General features: G+C 36.7%; 1 protein-coding gene across 1 annotated transcript in view; it reads right to left on the bottom strand.

Moving 5' to 3' along the window:
- The window catches only part of Hcrtr2 (hypocretin receptor 2), a 97,201-nt gene that overhangs the window by 29,286 nt on the left and 49,749 nt on the right, over positions 1 to 18,166 (bottom strand). The window lies entirely within an intron of this gene.

Below are 18,166 nucleotides of genomic sequence, written 5' to 3'. Positions count from 1 at the left end.
ACCCCAATTTTTGCCAAATACTTAGCCAAATCCTTTATGTACTTATATTGTGTTAGTTGGGCAAATCTCACAGGAAGACATCAGGCATATTTGTTTGTGAGAAAACTGAGACAAAGACATTGTGGGACCTGTTAAGAACTCACAAAGTATGAAAAGTAGTAAATTCCTTCACCGCTTAGTTTGCCTTTATTTTTGAAAATGAAGAGGCTATAACAGAGTATATATAAATTCTAGGCTCCAATCCTCTCTTTCTATCACTCTTGATGGCCTCTGAATATCACCTTGAAATCTGACTGGGCTGGCCTCCTTACCACACTGTGGAACCTTCCTTCTATGATGTTGTGCTAGCCCACTCAGCTGCTTTTTACAGAAAGAATATCAATTACTACACTCTGTGCTCTCCACCTGTCTGACACAAACAAGTTTCAAAACCACCAGTTTCAGAATCTACCTCATCTGCTAATGAACTTCAGCAAATGGAACTGTGATTGTGTTTCCATGGTATCCTTAGCCTGTTAGGGTTATCATGGAAATGATGCTGTGATTGGAAACCTTAAGTAGTGTCATAGAAATAAAAACACCTTGTTAAATTTAAGTGCCTAACAATTTATTTTTGACAATCATCTACTGTAGAGAGAGTATCTTGTGTATTGTATGGATGCATTGCCTGTCAATTAGAAAGTCTATGGCCTATGGCTAAAGCAGGAAATAGAAGTGGAACATCCAGAATTAGAAAGAATTCTGGGATAGAGCCAGGTGGGAGGTCCAGGGCAAAAGATGTGAGGAGAAGAATACATGGTACCTGAGCACAGGTCACTAGCCACATGACAAAATGTGGGTTAAGATAATTGGGCTATTCTAGTTACGATCTACTCAGATTATAGCCTAGCTATATGGCCAAGGAATTTGTAAATATATTTTGAGTCTGGATCTTATTTCTAGGAGGGACTGGGAGGAAGAACCAAAGCTTAACTTCTACAAAATGGTGTTCAACTGACAGCAGTTAGAATCCAAGCTTACAGCCTAGAAAAGCCTGGGTAAAAAGCAGGAAAAAGTCAGGCTAGTCTGATTTCTTTAAATCAATCAATCAATCAATCAATCAATCAATCAATCAATCAGACCAAAGCGAAATCTTCCCAGAACAGCACCAGATGAGCTACTGGGAAGGAAGATTCCTAGCTAAGGAGAAGAAGCCTACAGAGATAGTACAGAAGATGGCTTTTTAAAAGAATCCCCTACTAAATTTAAAAGCAGAACACAGGAGTTGGGGCTTCTCCCAAGGTCACAGTAGACGAGAAAGGCAGAACAGGCCAGAACTTCAACAATCTGCCATTCGAGAATTTTCATACCTTGGTGAAAATACATCCACTAGTGCCTAAGTCTGAAATTAGCTTTCAGTTACCAATATGTAATTTAAGAAAATATTTATGCTTTGGAAGATTTAGATTTTTAATACTTCACATGATCCTTTAACTTCAGCAAGGTGAGAGCCAAAACATCAGGTGGCCTTGATTAGGATACACTCCAATGCTTTCGCTTGAAGGTGATACTGCCAAATATGTTATTTTACATAAATACTTATACATATCTTAACAACTGAAAAGCACATTCTTATGGTTTGTAATAAGAAGAATGGATATCAAAATAATATTTCTGGGACTTTTTAACGTATGCTAAACAATGCAACTTAGACCAAGAAAATAACATATAGTTAGCTCTGCTAGCTCCCAAGCCTGTATGGAAGATCTCCATTGCTTCCCTTGTGGTCTTATAGCAGTCATGGTTGAATCTGCAAACTTTACACATGTAGTTCCAATCTCTGCCTCAGTGGTCACATGACACTTTCCCTTGTCTAGATCTTTGCCCAGTCATCTTCTTACAAGATCATATTCATATGGGGTTACAGGTTCACCCTAGCACAGTTTAGTGTCATTGTCACAAATTACAAGTACAATGACCCCATTTCCAAAGAGGATCATATTTGGCATCTGGAAAGATGGCTCAGTGGGCTAAAAATACCAGCTACTCTTTAAGAGGACCTGGGTTGGATTCCCAGCATCCATATGACAGTGGCTTAGAACTGTCTGTAACTCCAGTTCCAGGGATTCTGTGCCCTCTTTGGGCCTCCCCGGGCATCAGATATGCATGGTACACAGAAATACGTTCAGGAAAAAAAATCATGTACATAAAACAAAAAATTTAAAAACACGTATACAAAGAAAGCTACTGTCTGAGACTAAAGAGACCAGGATTTCACTGTAACTTCTGGAGTTGAGGGGTAAAATTGAACAGTAGCTATAATGAATTTAAAGTATTTCGAAGCCACTGTTGTGCCTGTCCTCCCAGTCTTTTCATCTCTGGCTAAATCCTTAAGACTCTCACATATACCCATCATTCTGTGTCACTTGTCACTCTTGTCCCTGTATTATGAAGACATTCCAGGTTATCAATAATTACTCTCAATGAGCCATATATAAACACGTGTGCTTCCAGATTTAGTGTGTTGAGCAAAGAAGAGAATGACTGCTATGTTTTTTATCTCAGTGTTCTGACTCCACTGACAGTGCTATAACTTTTGATAAGGGCATTTCTCAGAGAAACTTCTTTTTGCAGTGGACAATAATTAACAGAGACCTAAACTAGATTATGTGTAGAGTGACAGGTTTTGCATCACTCATTCCTAAATGGGATGTCTTCATCAAACTCCTCCCATGAAGGCTCTGGGATCTATGTGAAGCAGAGGAGGAAAGATTGTAAGGTAAAGAGATGCTAGATGACTCCAAGGATACAGTATATTCCAGACAAAACGGGACTGATGCACATGTCAGCTCAGACTGTGGAAGCACAGAGGTAGGTGGAAGACAGACAGGGTCCCAGCACTGCGAGGGGAAGGGAACACTGAATCCCACGACTGACCACAAAAGAAGCCATTTTTAATGGGGTGACACTGGTTATATCACTCATACTCCAGTGTAGACTCTATGCCCAGGATCAATGGGCAAAACAAAAGAGTTGGTTTTCTTTTTGGAGTGTGTTTGTGTGTGGGGGTCTGGGGGGGAGAGAGAGAGACAGAGACAGAGAGAGACAGAGAGAGAGATCATGAAGTTGGGTGGGTAGGGAGATGGGAAGGAGCAGGAGGGAGAACCATGATCAAAATATATGAAAAAAAAGAACCCCAAACCATAGACTGTTGCCAACCTTATTAAGATAGGCATCCTCATCTCAGCTAACGTAATTAAGAAAATCCCTCACAAACACTTTGCCCAGAGGGTTGTCTCTGGTAATTCTAAATGCTGCAAAATTGAAATTCAGCATTAATCATCACACATTATTATAGTAGAGGTTAACAAAAGGGAAAATCAATAAAGAATATTATCAGGAGAGTCCTGGAGCACTTTATGTTAGAGCTTTATGTTAGGTGGTATTATTCTGCTACTAAAAAAAAAAAATAAGGGTAGTGTTTGTATTGTGTCTGTTCAAATATTTATAGATTCTGATTTTGATTACCCACAAGGCTTTGCTTCTTTTCTTTCACGTTTCTTCTCAAACACACCAAGGTAGCTCCACCCCTCATTGCCCTGGGCCCGCTTGTGAAAACATTCTACATTGTTAGGACCTGTTTCTAAATGGCCTGTCAATGACACACAACCCTACAGGTATGTTTCCTGATCTGTGCATATGTGAGTTTGTCTGTTCACTCACCTTTCAAGACCAAAAGGTACAATAGTAACCATTTTCTTCTTCTACAACATGCCACATTCATCCAAAACTAGATTCAAGACTTTACTCAGATTTAATATTTCTCTGAAATGTAATATCCTCCCTTTTCCCCCCAGTGACCAATGCTTGAAATCTCCACAATATCTTCTACCTGTCATGTTTTTTCCTATTCCTATTGAAAATATCCAGTGTCACTGTAACCATTAGCAACAGCAATGTCATGCCCCCCTGAGAGCTCCCGGCAAAGCATCTGCTTTTATCTTCATGGATCGTGTTCTTTGATCCCACACTCTAGTTACATTATCTCTTTAACTTTCACAGGAACCATCTCTGTAGGAAATCCTTATCCAGGTTTTGTCTTTTTGTCAAATTAATGTTTAATTATATAGTTTTCTACCCACTCCCCCCCATTCCTGCCATATGCCCCTGCTCCTCAAATTTATTGCTTCTCTTATTTTAATTATTATTACTACACATATGCATAAATATATAAGTGCAACAAGTCAAGTGTGTTTAATGTTTTTGGATATATTTGGGGGAGGACCACATTGCATTAGATAATCAATTGGGGGCTCATCCCAGTGGAAGACTAATTCTGTCTCAGTAGTCCATACCTGCCTGTAGTTCTTTTCTAGGGGTGAAAACCTGTGATGTCTTCCCCTTCCTGTTAGCATATATATTGGTATTGTCATTCTTCATGTCTTATTTAGGTAGACATGAATCAAGCATCATGGATATAGCTTCCCTGTCACTTTAGGATGCAATAGCAGAGCATATTTCCAGTCCTCTGGCTTTTGCTTTTACATTGCTTTTGACAAATGTCTCCTCAACTTTAGGTATGGGGTTTGTGCGGTCGATGTGTTAGTTTGTCCTGAGAAATTTATGATCACTGCTCTCTGTATTTTAACCAGTTGAAGCTTTCATTCTTGCTCTTCTCTGTTCCAAAGAGAACCTTCTTTGATAAGGGGTGAGAGCTGTACATATCTGTGAGTACATGAAGAAGTGTTTAGACTCAGAAATTATACTAGCTTATGAAGGTGGCAGTAGTGGGTTCTTTTCTATTCATGACCTTAATAGCCCCAGGTATTTGACTAGGTTTACAGTACTAAGTATGATTTCCCTCCTGTTGAGTAGACCTTAAAACCAACTTGATATCTTTTGGTTACTGTCAAGATATGAGTGCCCCTCTTGTACTTGTAGGGATATCTTATCCTTCAGGTCACTGTAACTGTTCATATTTATAGGCTCCACAGCTGTGTAGTATTATTGATTTCTGCCCCTCCTTGGCAGCTTCTTTTATGAAATCCAGTCCTCAGAGAGGAGACTTTGTATCATTTTCAGCTTGATTCTTTTGGGCATTTAGTTTTAAGTGCACAGTGTCTTCAGAAATAGGAATTTATGCTCAGCTTCTAGGAGGCAACCAAGGGCAGATACACTCATATTTTTTTGAGGCGTCTCTTGGATATACTGGGCCAACAATTCAAAAGGGTTTTCCCATGTCTGGTAATGGGGTATATGTCAGTCTATGTTCTTGAGAGGAGCATTATCACTCCAAATAGCATAATTTTATTGAAAATATACATACATGCTAACATATACTTCATATAATTTCAGGATAATTTCAGAAAAATATGAAATAATATGATTCTTCATGAGATTTTTTTCAAACAATCCTGATGCCATCAATCCCTCTTCCCTCCCTCTCCTTCAATATACACAGCCTCCTGCCTCATCTTTCCCATTTTCCCTTTCATAGCACCTGAATTCATCTATTTCCTTCTTTAGTACTGTCTTATCCAATGATCCAGTTTTGCCTTCTAGGTTTCTGTGGTTACTCCAGCTTATATCCTCATATCTGGATATGTAGAACAAGGAATAAAAGATGAGGAAAGATAGGTGCTATTTGTCTTTCTGAATTTACACAACTCAGTATAACATTTTCAATCTCCATCATTTATCTACAGATTTCATTTTGTTTACAGATAAAGAGTATGTGAATCCTAGCCCAGGCCAGGAGTATGAAGACTGTGTGGGTGGAACTTACTAAATAATGCCTGAGAACTGGATGTGGTACCTGGGCTACATCTGAGAAGGGTACAATATGATGAATCAGTCACACTTATTGCACTGGGTCCTGGTATAAATTATTTGGTGACAGACTAGACCTGGATTGTATTGGGAATGTGAAGGATGAAGTCAAGTGGCCACAGAAAGCCTGGACTGGCATGTGGGATGTGTGCCTAAGTCTGAAGCTTGGTGATGACCTGAGTATTACTCACCATAAGCCTGGACAATGAATGTGGGGCCTGAGTTAGATCCTAGTATTGTGGAGCATTTGTGAATGAGTCCCATTGCAAGATCTACAATTGGACTTTGGTTAGAAGTCAGAAATATGGCAGAAAGGATGAGGTCAGGTAACTATAGCAGGGCTGGGCTGGTACTAAGTACTAGAACTAGAACTGTAGAAGTGTTTCTTGGTGTATATATTTGTTCTTTCCTTTTTGAATAATTATTTGTATAGTTGTTTAATATTATCCCCACTTCTCCAGGGTGAAGATGGCTGAATGGTATTTGGTGCTCAATCTTGGGGCCACTCTTGGTTTGCCTGTGGAAATCTAGGGTAGTCTTAGCTATGTGACAGTCTGGTCAAAATCTACATGATTCAGGATGACCTGCAATGTTTTGGGTGGTATGAATAGCAGGCAAGCAGAAGGGGAAGTGTGTCTGGAGACTTCCAGGTTCTTCAAGAGGGAAACAGTCAGATGCAGATGCTTGGTGGAGTGGTAGGTGGGACTACAGGCAGACAGATGGAAAGTGGAGTTCCCAGTTGATCTTCCTACCACCGGATCTAGTGGGATTGTCTCCATCTAACAGAGCTCCCAGGGAAACACTCAGAAAATCAGTGAATGTGTGGCATTTCACTTGCTTGTTAAATATCTTGGTGGTTTGAATATGCTTGGCACTTCAATGAGTGGCACTACTAGGAGGTGTGGCCTTGTTGAAGTTGGTGTGGTCTAACAAGAAGTATGTCACTGTGGGGGTGGGCTTTGAGACCTTACTTCTAGCTTTCTATAAGTCAGTCTTCTCCTGTTTGCTTTTGGAACAAGATGTAGAACTTTCAGCTTACCCAATGACATGCCTGCCTAGACACTGCCATGCTCCCACCTTGATGCTAATGGACTGAACCTCTGAACCTGTAAGCCAGCCACAATGAAATGTTCCTTACGAAAGTTGCCTTGGTTATGGTGTCTCTTCATAGCAATGAAACCTTAACTAATACAAGCATTATAAGTACATAGGGCATTACTCTGTGGGCGTTACCATACAAGAGGACAAGGCAGGAAGACTGCAAGTTTCAGGAGAGCCTGAGCTACATACATATGTAGACCTGAAAACAAAAAACAGCAGAAAAACAGAAAGTTTAAGCTGGTATATTTTATGTTAAATATGTTTTTATCACAATTTACAGCATTGTCTCCAAAGATAAGAAAAGCCATAAAATAATTACAATGTAATAATATCTTTCTGAAAAGTTTTGTGTAACAATATCCCTTTTTAATTCACCTTATTTGAAACTGATAAGTACAAGCTGATAATTATATATAATAATGGGACAGGGAAGTATTTTAAATATATGTATTATTGTCTAATGTTTAAAACAATGTAAGTATATCTGTCCACTCATATATCTTTTATTTATGGTAAAACTTTATAAATCTTTCTTGTAATTTTTAAAAATTATAGTACATTATTGCTCCCTGTTGATGTCCTGCTGTGCACAAACACACCTGAGTTTCTTTCTCCTCCAACTATGAGTAGCAACCATGGATAAGATTCTCCTCATTCACTGCTACCCTACTCTTCCTAGCTCCTGGAAGCGCCACCCTATTCTCCTTGATTATGAGAGCATCTGTGTTTTTTTATTTTCAGATTACTCATATGAATAAGATCATGTAAGCTTGTCTTTATGTCCATAGATTTTTTTTTTTGAGACAGGGTTTCTCTGTGTAGCCCTGGCTGTCCTGGAACTCACTCTGTAGACCAGGCTGGCCTCGAACTCAGAAATCCGCCTGCCTCTGCCTCCCAAGTACTGGGATTAAAGGCGTGTGCCACCACCGCCCGGGACCAAGCTTATTTCAATTAGCATTACAATCTCGAGCTCCATCCATATTGTTAGAAATGGAGGATATTATTTTTTTTGAGCATTTGTAGCATGTCATTTTGCTCATGTAACATTTTCTTCATCCATCCCTCAGTTATTGGACACTTTGGTTATTCCTATTTCTTGGCAGATGCGAATGGTGACACAATTATGGCAGCACGCATGTCTTGGACTCATAATCTCATTTATTTTTTTGGTATTTATTACCCTGGAGTTCTAGAAAATGTCAAAGTTACGAGCTGAAGTTGTGTAGGAAAAGTGATAGTCCTGGGCCACGATCCACCTTTCCTAGGTAAGTGGCTTCCTCCCTTTCTCTCCTCCTCTCCCCACCCCTCACAAGCCTGGTTTCAGACACAGGGCCTGCAAACACACCCTTTTCCTGTACTGCCCATCTTGCCACCTTTCCTGGGGGAGTTGCCGTCTCATTCCCAGAACCACTGCTGTCTAGAAATCTATAAGTCTATTCAGATCTGCGTCTGGGACCCTCCTTCATTTATGAATACACTTTGCCTCTCTCAGGGATAAGTCCCTTTATTTGTTGTCCATACAGCCTTGAAATCAAAAACATACATACATATATACATACATACATACATACATACATACATACACACACACAAAAAATGGACACACACACACACATAAATACACACACATGTAAAAATAATACACTTGATCTTAGCCAAAAGGCCGAGAAGTGATACATGTAAAAATAATAAATAAAAGAGGCTATCATTGGGAGGAGTTCATGATAGGGTGGCTGAGAAGGGCTGAAGGGAGAAAAGAGAGAGGGAACATTATGTAATTCTATTTCAATTTAAAACATTAAAAAATTAGCAATTACAGTCTCATTGTGCTAATGTACTATCAAAGACATAAAACATGATTCATTGTAGAGAATTTTCCTGTGTTTGGTGAAAAAAATAAAAGAATTATCTGAAACATTTAGGATCGTAGCATAGGTCAGCAGTGTAGGGATTTATACATTATAATGTAGTATTTAATAAAAATTACAACTTTATTGTCTAATTTGCAGCTCTATATAGAATATGTATTGAGACACTTGAGAGGACAATCTGTGCTCAAAGTATTAACCATTTCAGGAAATTTGTTAAAAAACAAGAGTGTAGTTCCATCTAGTTCCACCAGGTGTCAGTGGAAGCCTTTGGAGCCACCTACCTAGGCATCTCAAAGATATCTTCAACTTTGAATCAACTGTAACGTTTATTATAATGAAGAAATTAATATGTTCATTTAAAGTCACATTTCACATGCCAGAAAGAATGCTGAAGGAAGGATAAACCATCCTGTACCGTCTCAATTTAGGTAAATGAGTTAGTCAAGATGAAATAATGTATTTCTCTGTGAAGGAAATATAAGAGAAAGAAAGCCATCAAGAAAATGTAGGTGGGGAAGCCTTTTCAGTATCATGTATTGAGTCACTCATGGAATAATTAGAGGGATAGACATAGGGACCCAGGAAGTGGGTCACCAATATATCCCCATCTCCAATGTACCACTACAGCCCTTTCCAGGTCTGTGGCCCTCCTTATTTGTAACCTTGGTCTTATGCCCATTTCCTTATGTAACAATAGACTTGTCGTATCAACCCTTATCCACTCCTTCAGTTAGGCAAAGTTCTCTGTATACCTCCCTGGCTCTGAAACATTACACAAACATAGTGTTTCCCTTTTTACATGCTTCCTGGCTGCATTCTTGCCATAAATGTAGCTGCATTATTATGAATTTGTCAACCAAAGTGTTAATTAACATTAATAGAGAGGAAATTTTTAAGGGAACTATAAACGGACAAGTATCTAAAATGATTTTCACTTTTATTTACTTAAGAAAATATAGGTCTGTAATTGAACAGATATCTCAGACATACCTGATCCTTTTGTGAAAGTGGCCATGAATTCTCTGAAAGACTAAGACTGTCACCATGGTGCTGATGCAGTGAGGAGTAATTGTATCACTACAGGAAGAATTTGCTTGGAAGAGATTTAGAAAAATACTGTCTTCACATACATATATACATACATACATACATACATACATACATACATATAGTAAAAGAAAGAGGGAGGGGGAAGGGAAAAAGACAAAGAGAAAGAGGACAGGAGAAAGTCTAATGATATATTTTTACAGAAGAAAAAAATACTAGTAAAAAGGGTGTTGAATATGTATAGCAACTGCCTCTGTGTGCACCTGGACTCACCAGCAGGAGGGAATGGACTGATACAGAACTGTCTCTAAACCTTTTGTGAAAATCTCCCAGAGAGACAATATCACAGTTATTAATATATATGAATAGGCAGCTAAGGCTCCACTGAAGCACTGGATCAGAAGTTGTGTTGTAGTCAGGGACTGAGTAGTACTGGTGTGTTGTATATAGTAATTATTTCACATATGGAATTTGAGTGGAGTTTGAGTGGAGTTTGAGTGGAGTTTGTGTTGCTCATTTCTGCGTTTGCATGTAAGTCACTGCAAGTCCCTACTGTAGTGCAGTCCTACTCATTTTTACCTGCACTTTTACCTTATGTCAGAGCTATTCAGGGGCACATGGCCAATTTTTATTTCTAACCTTTCTGAACTCAAGAGTTGACACACATAAGCAATGGATCCTTCTAGTGGCATTTGGCTTCTGTTCAATTTAATGCCAGAAGGAACTCATAGTTTGATCATTTTACAGAAGAACAAATATTATCTCAGTATAAAATATGTGTATTCCTAAATTCCCTGTTTTCCTTCTTTCCTGAATTTCCCTTAGTTACTGTTATTTTTTTTTAACACAACTCTAGTGTTCTGGTAGACTGACAGTTACAATCAAAATGTCTGAGTCTAGTTCTTGAGTGACTTTCACTTTTTGTATCACTTTTCACCAAGCCTCTTCTGCATGTGGTTGCCCAAAAAGTAACTTGAGGAATTATTTTAAAATTACATGTGACTTTGATATAATATCAGAAGCATCAATTTTGAAACAATTTTTCAATTTTAAATAAATAAATTCATGACCAAACACTGGTAAAATATTAATGATACAAAGATTACAATGGAGCTTAAATAGAAGGCTTCAGTGGGTGAATGATTAGTTATAAACATAAACATGAATTATCCTCAAAGAAGATGTGAGGAAAATTACATGTGGTGTCAAACATTTGGTGACACTCACTGAACTGGAAAGAAAGAATTAGGCGACTGTGTTCAGGAGCAGAAATACAAGACGAAGAACCCAATGATATAAAAATGGTTCAGAAACACATGTAAATTATCCTACTGTCAAAGTCCAGTCTGTTTTGTAGTTCTATTTTCAGGACATATATTTCGTTTATACATAAACATTTATGATTCACCAGAACAGAGACCATGATTAGGGTTGAATGATTAGGTCATAAGAGAGAAATGACCTAATTCATCCAGAAGATGGAGAATATTCAAGGAAAACCAGTTGACCTCTGAAGTCACATTTGCTGCATTATGTTACACAAAAAGTGCATTCCTGGTAGTGGCAGGTAAGTTTGCTGAAGTCCAAATACCCTATAAGACATGTGGAACCTATGACCATGGGAGCAGGGATCACACCACCTTACACACACCCAGTCTCCCTAACTCATCATAGCCATGTAATTTGCCCCTTTGATCACCTTCAAGGCAATAACCAGAAGGAGCAGTGTCTTTGGGTAAAGAATAGCAGAAAGTAAGGGCCTAGCACTCAGTTCCTCTGTTAACATAAGTTGAGGATGTTGAAGAGAACAGAGAGCTGAGCTCTTGGGAGGCTGTGAGCAGAAACTTGAGAAATCAAAATGAAAAGAGGAAAATTACTGGAGTCCAGGCTGATCAAATCAGCTAACATTCTTGGCTATAGCTGTAGCTCCAACCATAAACTCTTAAGAAAAATTACTGTAGCAGACATAGGATCCAAAATGATGAAGTCCATATCAAAGGCTTTTGTCCATTGACTAGACAGAATGTTTCTGTCTCAACACTAACTGCCCAAAGAAAAGAAATTCTCTAGAGAAAAGAGGACAGCATAGCTCAAAGCATCAAATAATTTCTACATTGTTTTTTATTAAAAATGCCACTCCACACATCCAATAAAAACTGTACCTGTACAAGGATGTAGCACCACACAACAACAACAATATAGGCAAGAAAAAATGAGAAAATTGAGGATGGCTGTATAATAATTGTAATAGATTGCTTGTTGTTATTGGGACTATCAGGCAATAATTAGAAAAATTAAAGAAAATGTAAAAGTAAAAATAGGGAAAACAACAAATAGACTTCACTGATTAGGTGGAGAGAAAAACAGAAATTGCAGAAAAGCATACAAGTAAAAATGATGAGTGTTTTTAATGTACAAGAAATTAAATTCTTTACACATGTGTAGAGAAAACAAAGTGAAAGAAATATTCTAAAAATACTAGCCAGGCAGATATATCACTCAAGATTTATCCAAAACTGAACTGTAGTATCTATTCACAGATTTAAGAAGTGGCACAAATATAAATGTAAAATAACTATAAAATAACTATAAAAGAAACTCATGCTTTCCTATTCAACTTCTGAAAAGCAGCATTGGGGATAATCTTAAAGCACAATGAAAATGCATCATCTTTACATTATCATAAAGAAACTGGCAGCTAAATGATCAAACTAGAAATTCTGTAAGCATTTTATCAAACTAACATATTTCTTCATGGTTCCAGGAAGTAAACTCTGGCTTGTGCATGCACATGCCCTGACTATTGATCTTAAAAGATAAATTCACTACAGTCCTTCGATATGAAATAATACTGCTTTCCTTTGGATTTTAAGTATCCCCAAAGGTATATGTGACAAGGCTTGCTCATTAGGAATGTTATTGAACCTTTAGTAAGAGAAGCCCACAGGAGGATATTAGGGTATTAGGGGTATACCCTCAATAGCCCATAGAGATCAAGTCATTTCCTTTGTCTCTTTATCACTTTCAACCCCTAGGAAAATAGTGTTTTAATAAAGGTCTGACCACAAAGTGATTAGTTCAGACATGGAGAGCTCACTAAGAAACTTTATTTTTAATTTTTGAAAAATCTATATTAATCCTGCCAGTCCACGAACATGGAAGGTTTTTCCATTTTCTGAGATCTTCTTCGATTTCCTTCTTCAGAGATCTGCAGTTCTTGTCATATAGGTCTTTCACTTGTTTGGTTAGAGTCACCTCAAGATACTTTATGTTGTTTGTAGCTATTGTGAAGGGGGTCATTTCCCTAATTTCTTTCTCAGTCTGCTTATCCTTTGAATATATAAAGGCTACTGATTTGCTTGCGTTGATTTTGTAGCCAGCCACTTTGCTGAAGTTGTTTATCAGCTGTAGGAGTTCTCTAGTAGAGTTTTTAGGGTCACTTAAGTATACGATCATATCATCTGCAAATAGTGATAATTTGATTTCTTCCTTTCCAATTTGTATCCCTTTGATTTCCTTCTGTTGTCTAATTGCTCTAGCTAGGACTTCAAGAACTATATTGAAAAGATATGGAGAGAGGGGGCAGCCTTGTCTAGTCCCTGATTTTAGTGGGATTGCTTCAAGTTTCTCTTCATTTAGTTTGATGTTGGCTACCGGTTTGCTGTATATTGCTTTTACTATGTTTAGATATGGGCCTTGAATTCCTGTCCTTTCCAAGACTTTTAGCATGAAAGGATGCTGAATTTTGTCAAATGCTTTTTCAGCATCTAATAAAATGATCATGTGGTTTTTTTCTTTGAGTTTGTTTATGTAGTGGATAGCATTTATGGATTTCCGTATATTGAACCATTCCTGCATCCCTGGGATGAAGCCTACTTGATCATGGTGGATGATCGTTTTGATGTGTTCTTGGATTCGATGGGCAAGAATTTTATTTAGTATTTTTGCATGGATATTCATAAGGGAAATTGGCCTGAAATTCTCTTTCTTAGTTGGGTCTTTGTGTGGTTTTGGTATCAGCGTAATAGTGGCTTCGAAGAAGGAGTTAGGTAGTGTTCCTTCTGTTTCTATTTGGTGGAAGAGTTTGAAGAGTATTGGTGTTAAGTCTTCTTTGAAGGTCTGATAGAATTCTGCACTGAAACGATCTGGTCCTGTGCTTTTTTTGGTTGGAAGCCTATCTATGACCCCTTCTATTTCTTTAGGGGTTATGGGTCTGTTTAGATGGTCTATTTGATCCTGGTTTAATTTTGGTAATTGGTATCTGTCTAAGAAAATGTCCATTACTATATATATTCAACTATATATATTCAACTATATTTGTACTAAACAATAACCAAAACAATAAACTTAAAAAGTTGATAGTATTTAGCATGTGAGTACATCAAAAAATATAAAAGACCCTACTTGATGTGTCTGTTTGAAAATGTCAGTTTGTATCTTGAATCCATATTTTTTTTTTTACAGATAATGGCTTTTACTTGTGAGATTGCTATTATTGATATTTTTAAAATGTTTAAATTGTAGGAGTACATATGCATACATGTATCACTGGGAAACCTGTCATGAAAGAAATACATCTTATTTAGCTACTGTTCAGACTAAGAAACAATGTCTGATTGCTCCTCAAATGTGCTGTCATGTGGCTTCTTCAAGAGCATTCACTCTGTAGCCATAAGAAAACACATGTGTGACTTACAAAACAACAGATTAACATTTACTGTTGTTATCTTTATCTAAATTGATAAAAAGTATCTGTCATTGTATACCTGTGATTTTCATTCTATAGTGATTGCAAAGTCATTCATGCTTTATGAATAACCTAGGGTCCTTTGTTTTGATTGTTAAATAAATGTTACTACTTTATCTCAATTACATTTCATTGTGAAAACATTTTGTATTATTCAAATTATGTGTGTGTGTATGATTATATATCCTACTTTCTTTTTATATGTTTCTAGATACAAGTAGGTGAACTTATACTAACCTGAATTAAAGTGCATTTGTAGAACATGACAGTGGCCATCACTACTACATAACTTTCAAGAGCAGTACTTGATGTAGTTGAGTTTTTATTCTTATTAGCAGGTGAAAGCAAACCTCAAAATGTAGTTCTTTTATATTCTTATTTACATTTAGTACTGTTCTGTGTTTTTTCCCAGGTTATAGATATTTGGACATTTTGTTTGCTGTTTATTTTAAATTTTTTTATTTATATAGTGGCAATTTAAGAATTGTGTAGGAAACTACTCTGTGGGTCTTACTAGAGATATCTTATGAAAAGATATTTGGGTATTTCATGACTACTTAGAATATGACTCCTTTTAAAATTGGCATGATGATTACTTAGTTTAAATTTACACTTGTTTTAAAATGAAGTATCCTTTAAACAGTATTTTGTGAACATTTATATTTCTAATATTGTCTATTATCTCTATAATGTTATCAAATATTCCTTTGATTTTATATGCCATTTAAAATCAGTGATCCTTCATTGTTTACTTTTTAAAAAATCTTTTATTTATTTACTTATTTTACACTCCAGATTTTATTCCCCCCCCCCGTCCACCCTCTGACTGTTCCATATCCCATCCTCCTCTCCACCCCACTGTTTCCACGAGGATGTCCCCACCCTCCACTCAACCAGACCTCTAAAGTCCCTGGGGCTTTCAGTCTCTTGGGGGTTAGGTTCATCTTATCTGACTATCAGGAACTCTTTTAAAAAATCTAGTGGTATCCATATCACACATTGTCCTTTTTATATTAGAATATTTATCACAAATGTTCAACTCAGAAGAGAAAAATACCTTAAGTATCCCCTGATAACCAGGTTTTCTAATACTTCAACTTAGATTATTTCACACACATAAACCCACTAAATAATATCAAAGAATATCTCAGCTGCAGGCTGAAAACTACGGACTGACCATATATAAGAGCATGAGGGTCATCTTCACCTTATCAGAAAGCATGGGAAGGCTTTCTATCAGGGCATAATGTCCCAAATCTACCATAAATCACAGTGGCTTCTGCTTTATACTGATTTGTATTAAACAGACACAACACAATTATTTCTTTATGCATATACATATCCATTTACATATATATACATATGTGTGTAATACATACATACATACATATATATATATATATATATCTTTAGTAGATTTAGTGTTTGTAATAATAGTTTTCTTGCAGCCCTTGAGTGCCATTACAATAGATGAATAAATAATTGACAGCAGCATCTATTTGCATATTTCCTAAACATGACTTGCTTTAAGATTTTGCAAGAAAATCAAGTACAGCTGAGATTTTGGTAACAGTGACCGCTTTCAAGCTATTTGCTTATTATTGCTTCAGCTATAATATGTGTAGAGGCGAGATATGTCATAGAAATCTCATAGAGATGTTTCAATGAAACAGTTTAGATTATAAACATATTTTTGATACTCACTAAAAATGCATATTTCCAATAGAGTAAAATGTGATCTCTGGCGTATGATTATCAAGACTTTGCAAATGATTATTTCAGAACTTTAATTGAAGACATTGCCTGAATTTCATTTTCAAACTGATAGTTAGCCATAAACATTGCCTAGTTTTTGAGCTCTCAATGACTAAGGTAAGATGACATCCTTTCAAACATCGTATGGAATACAGATTGACTAAAAATAAATCCAGCTTTAGTCAGAGGTGAGGTGGGGATTGTCCACCTAGTGCCATGAGTAGCACGAATGACAGCAAATCTCTGATGCTTCAAAACTCATGTCCCATGGCTTCAGTTATAGTTGCAAATAAATTCAGAATTGTAGGATGCATTCCAATGAATGGATGTGTAATTATGATGTTTTTTAATCGTCCAATTGACTCAATAATTTTTCTATCCCAGTGAATGGATATGAAAGTGAATTACATGAAAATTTATGCTGCATGCTAATGATGCAAAAGAAATTAAAATATTAGAAACTAAACCATACAGAATGTATGGTGTTATGATAAACTATGAAAAAATAGGTCAGGACTATTCAAACCATAGAACAGTACCTTACTGTCATTCTGATTTGTAGAAAATTTTCCAATTGTCAGCCCACCATATACATCATTCTTACCTATATTTGTATTGATCATATAAAACAAGCAGGCCTACAGGTGTATGATTAATAGCAATACAGAGTTGGTTTCTGAACTCATCTGTGAAAGTGCTGGTAATTTATGTAGAGGATTTTGTAAGCCCTTTTGATACTCTCTATCTTCTGTCTCTAATGTACCAGGCTTTTTCTTCTAAAAAAAAATGGATAGGCATTAAGAAGAAGCCTGTTTAAAAAGAATGGAATTTTATAAAATGATAGGAATATTAAATTGTTAATCCCAAAAGGGTTTAAGACTGGTGGTGAGTGTATGGGAGAAATTCTAAGAAAGTTGGTTTCACTTAGTATAGATAGACATTAAATCGAGACCTCCATGGACAGGAGTGTGGTAAGACTGCGGGGGCTTCATGTTCCATCTCTATACACCACTAGAACATGTTACTTGGATTTTCTTAGTGTGCATCTGACAACATTATTACTAAGGAAATTGTGTTTCCTATGAGAAGACATGCTCATGAAGAATATTGTGCCCTTAATTTTGAAATAAGCTAAGTACTTCTAAATGCAGAAATCCTTACAATTTGCTGTATAGTTAAGCCAATAAAATAGTGAAGAACCAGACTCTGATATCCAGACTGCATGATAAAACTTTATGATATTATAAATAAACTTTAATATTTTGTCCTTTTCCTTATTAAAATCTTAGTTGCTTCTAAGTCCCACATAAGAAAATTTTAACTCCTATGCTTATTTCTTTCTGTCTTTTTTCAGCTCTTTTCCTCTGTCATTAGTTTGGACTAATTTCCCCATCCTGGAGTGATGCACGATTAAACAAATACCTCCTACGTTCTAAGAGATGAATTTTTCTGGACCTTACAACCAGTAATGCTTAATAATACTCAATACTGCTACCTTACCATGTACTCAACCTGTCTGTTTAACCTGTCTAAGAGAACATCTTAACAGCCTACCTTAATAGCCTTGAAATTTCCAATGAATCAACATTTACAGCCAAAACTACTGCATGGCTGTAATCTTGCATTATCTACTTTTCCATGGATGTGACCCAAAGGTAGTACATATGTGTTTATAAATGTGTTAGGATAATCATTTTGTGAAACAACAAATGTAGCCTAAAGTCAATTATAAATGAATATCCACCATAAATATTGAATACAACATGCAGATAATTGGCAAAAGTGGTGTTTATTTACTGTTTGCTCTCTGGGTCAGATAGTATCAGTTATAGTCAGC

The sequence above is a fragment of the Apodemus sylvaticus genome, chromosome 7 (assembly GCF_947179515.1).
Source record: "Apodemus sylvaticus chromosome 7, mApoSyl1.1, whole genome shotgun sequence".
NCBI classification, from domain to species: domain Eukaryota; kingdom Metazoa; phylum Chordata; class Mammalia; order Rodentia; family Muridae; genus Apodemus; species Apodemus sylvaticus.
This window is presented reverse-complemented; position numbering and strand designations above follow the sequence as displayed.